We start from the raw sequence: 5,022 nt of genomic DNA on the forward strand, positions 1-5,022 counted from the left end.
CCCTGCCATTTAAGAACAAAGGATAAGTCTGGCTTCTGGATCAGGCCAAAGAACCATCTAGACCAGCATCTTGTTCTCACAGTGGCCAACCAAATGCCTATGGAAAGCAGCCCAATAGCAGAACTTTACAAGCTGGGCTCAGCCTGCTGCAAACTGTAGTACTGGTGAGACATCAGCCATCTTAAATTTTACAATAAGACCTCTTTACATTTATGCAAATTTGTGGCCTGGGCTCATGCTCTGGGTCCTCTACATTCCTATTAATGCCCTTACCTGGCTGGATCTGATCAAAGTCCACCCAGCATCCCACTTCCAACAGTTGCCAACCCGTCCATCACCAGGTGGCATGAAGGTTGTTGCTCTCCAGCAACTGGTGCTCTGAAGCCTCTGACTCTGGAGTTTTTGTATGACCATCTTGACTAATAGTCACTGATGGACCTCTTACTATGTGAATTTATATAATATGACTTCTGAAGGCATATAGGAGAAAATAAACTTGACAATGCCAAGGGAAGGACAGTAGTTCAGTGGTAGAACACAGGCTTTCCATGCAGAAGGTTCCAGGTTCAATCCCCAGCGTCTCTAGGCTGGACTGGGAATGTCTCCTGCCTGAAGCTCTAGACATCCACTGCCAGTCAGTGTGGACAAAACTGAGCTCAACAAACCAATGGTCTGCCTCAGTATAAGGCTGCTTTCTATGTGCTTAGTGCAGGAGTTGACATTTGTAACACTAATGAAATGCCTCACCATCTGTTGAGTAACAGGATATCTAATAATAGGGCCACCTTTATATTCAGAGGCACAGGAGTATCTTCATAAGGATCTGAGAAAGCTCATCCATGTGCAGTGTCTTGACTCTTTAATCATCATTACTTAATCCATTGTCAGGCTCGCTCTTTTCATGTGTATGGTGACACCTACTGTCTGCAACCAGATAAGAGGGTTATTCCAAACTATGTTGCTGGGGAAAACAAATCTTCACAAGGAAGTGGAAGTTAGTCCAAGTCATCGTGGCTTCAGCAAAACTCTCTCCTTATTTCCTGGAAGTTGATTCATCACAACATGTTTTCCTCCCACTTCCTGGAAACCAAAAGGCTGGGTTACTGTGATCACTGACACGGCAATGATTATAAAGTCCTAATGGCAGGGGTAAGTAATGTGGTCCCCTGTAGCTGTTATTGGACTGTATCTCCCATCAGACCAAGCCAACATGGTCAGTGGCCAGAGATCATGGGAGCTGGAGTCTAACAACATTTTGAGATCCACCAGTTCCACATTCTTGTCTTGCTGATTTCCGTAGAGACTGTCCAAATAAATGTTTTTAGGATCATGACCTTAGAAAGATTATTACAACCTTGGAGCAGACAGCATTTTGCATTGTTTTGTAACAGGAAAGCTGTTGTTACACCATGCCCATGTTCTTTGATTTTCCATGGATTTATTTTGATTTTTGATTTATTTTGATTTTTGATTTTTGATTTATTCAAATGTTATAGGAATTCTAAGGTATTGTGTGTGTGTGTGTGTGTGTGTGTGTGTGTGTGTGTGTGTAGTACAAGGCAAACACATACATAAGTATATAAACCACGTGTCTGAAATAGTACAGGAGAACAATCCTGAAGCTATTTTGACCCTCCCAAATTGACCTCAAATATTTCTCTGCAAGGAGGAAGGAAATAGGAAAAGCTTTCCAATTGTCTTTGGACTGTAGGGGCTCACACCTCCCTGAATATAAAGTTTGGCAAGTATCTGTTAAGCTGAGCACACTATCTACAAGAGTAAGAGATTCAGGAACTAAGTACAGTGGTACCTCGGGTTAAGAACTTAATTCATTTTGGAGGTCCATTCTTAACTGGAAACCCTTCTTAACCTGAGGTACCACTTTACCTAATGGGGCCTCCTGCGATACTGCCACGCGATTTCTGTTCTCATCCTGAAGCAAAGTTCTTAACCCAAGGTACTTTTTCTGGGTTAGCGGCATCTGTAACCTGAAGCGACTGTAACCTGAAGCGTCTGTAACCCGAGGTACCACTGTATTTACTGCCTCAAAGGAATGGCCAGGCCTCCCAGAAAAGGCAATCAGATAAGGCATTATCAGGTATCCTGGCAGACAGAAGAGAAGCAACACACTCAAATTTCTGCTGGGGACCACCTCTTTCTGCGATGTATGTATGATGTTTTGGGTGGTGGTCTTGAGCTACAGGGTAGGCAATTTCAAAAATCTATATAAGAGCTTGCACAGCAATGTTCTGGGTTCCTCTCTTCCCTCCCTGCATGGGGGGAGTGGGAGACCCTGTTGCAACAGTTTAATAAAGATCATGCTTACTAGCTGCTTTGCTTCTCAATATTCTCTGGTTGGCCTCTGTTATTTTTTCCTACCGATAGAGAACCCACATAAGGACTCTATATGGGCTCTTCTTGTTGTTGTTGTTGTTGTTGTTTAGTCGTTTAGTCGTGCCCACTCTTCGTGACCCCATGGACCAGAGCACGCCAGGCACTCCTGTCTTCCACTGCCTCCTGCAAGTTGGTCAAACTCATGTTGGTAGCTTCGAGAACACGGGCTCTTAGATACCCCATAAGGGAAAGGGAGCAGTATTTTTTCTTATAACAAAAGAAAATCATATTGCATCTGTTTAGTTTTTACCTCTGACTTTCCAGTTTGGGGATTTACCATCAAAAGACCAAATATGAACTGTGTGAAAAGTACACCTAATGCAGACTGAGCAACCTTGCAGATGTTTTGAACTACAACTCCCATCAGCCCTAGCCAGAATAACATCAGGTTGTAGGTTGATGGGAGCAGTAGTTCAGACCATCTAGTGGGCATCATGTTGGCAAAAGCTGAGGTGGATTTTAAATCTTAATTTAAAATGCTCCTGTTTGACCTGGGCATCCTTATACAGCCTCTATCACTCGGTATCACCTATTGTAAATGTAATCTCTGCTTATCACATATCTATTATAACTTCCTATTCCTACCAAAATCAGCCTCTCTTCTCTTTCTAATGCACATGTTTCACTGGTGGCTTCCTGCACCATTTACAGAGCAACCAGACACACTGTCTGGGCTTTTGCCTAACTTCCTCCCCAAGCCACTTTGATTAACAGCAGAATTTGCAATTGCTTCGCAAATTGGCTCCGGCCGGTCACTCTCTCGGGGAGTGAAGGTTACTGGCAGTGTCTTCCAGCAGCTGTTGTTTATTTATTTATTTATTTTGCTTTATTTTGCTGCCATTTTTAAAGGCCAAGGAGATGCAGGCTAAGGAATAATGCAAAGAGCACGTAGTTCTACTCCTCCACCACCAAATAAGTGAATGTAAAGCTGGATTTAACAGTATTCCTCCCAGCATATATGCATTATGCTATAACCTTGGAAAGAGGGAGCTTTCACAGGAGCTGAGACTGAATAACCTTAATGCTAATTTGGAAGGAAACCCTGGATCAGTGGCGTAGCGTGGGGGGTGCAGGGGGGGCTGGCCGCACCGGGCGCAACATCTGGGGTTAGGGCAAATCCACGGGTTAGGGGGCGCAAATCCACGGGTTAGGGGGCGCAAATTACTTGCCTTGCCCCGGGTGCTGACAACCCACGCTACGCCACTGCCCTGGATTAATCTCAACCTCTTCAGACTTTGCCATTTTAATAATTGGTGCTCCCAAGTGAAACTGGTAAGGGTCTCCTCCTGTCTTAGCATTAAAAGTTAGTCATTACTGAACCAAAGGTCAGTTGTAAACACCAGGGAATAATAAAAGTAATAAGTTATGAAACATTTGTTCAACTGATAATTTGTAGCTTTCAGCACACAAAGCATAAGATAGAAGATGGGATTTCCTATGTGACTTGACTTCTGCTGGTAGAAACGTTTACCAGGAATAGACTTTTAATTACCGTATCTAATGAAACAGAATCAAGCTTTGTATCTGGCACAAATGCATAGAAAGTAAGGTTGACCTGGGTAATATTTTACATGAGTCGATCACTGTCATATTTCATTGCATGCCACTTAAAAACTACAGTGGTACCTCAGGTTACATACGCTTCAGGTTACATATGCTTCAGGTTACATACTCCGCTAACCCAGAAATAGTGCTTCAGGTTAAGAACTTCGCTTCAGGTTGAGAACAGAAATCGTGCTCCGGCAGCGCGGCAGCAGCAGGTGGCCCCATTAGCTAAAGTGGTGCTTCAGGTTAAGAACAGTTTCAGGTTAAGTACGGACCTCCGGAATGAATTAAGTACTTAACTCGAGGTACCACTTTACAGTGTTAAGCAGTATGGAAATTGTTGGAATAAATAACACATAAAGTGAGGTTTTCATTTAAGTGATATAAAAACCATTTTAGGGACGGGGAAAACGCCAATATTCTTTCCCCAACCTTTGAATCTGAAATAAACTTGAATCATAAATAATATGATTTCCCCATTCTTGGGACCACCTGGGAAACTCAACAAACCTACTGTACATGGAATTGCATGTGAAGAGTGTAGCTGGCTATTTAATGGGACACAGCAGTGGCCAGCCTGAGGAATCTCCATCTACATTGGGCCTGCCCATAAAAAAAACAAGCCTAGGGTGATGTCATCAGCAACCCTTCTCTGCATGAGACTTCTCTAGGAGAGCTGAGATTTTGCTTGGGCACTGGATGAGAGTCAAGGTGAATGGGTGGCATTCCAGGTGACAGCCAGGCGGCTGAGAGGGTATGTCCAAATGTGAAAGAACTGATATCAGTTTATATTTATTAGTAATTTTGTATTAATATAAGTTTTCATATGATAACTGTATATTTTTGTAATATGGAACTCTTAATCTCAGTGTCGTGGGTTTGAGCCCCACATTTGATGAAAGATTCCTACATTGCAAGGGGTTGGACTAGATGATCCTTGTGACCCCTTCCACAATTCTGATTCTATAACTTGCTGTACACCACTTAGAGATATTTTAAAATATATTAAGCAGTATGGAAATCACATAAAAAGAAAGAAAGAAAGAAAGAAAGAAAGAAAGAAAGAAAGAAAGAAAGAAAGAA

The sequence above is a fragment of the Podarcis muralis genome, chromosome 7, assembly GCF_964188315.1.
Source record: "Podarcis muralis chromosome 7, rPodMur119.hap1.1, whole genome shotgun sequence".
Taxonomy (NCBI): Eukaryota; Metazoa; Chordata; class Lepidosauria; order Squamata; family Lacertidae; genus Podarcis; species Podarcis muralis.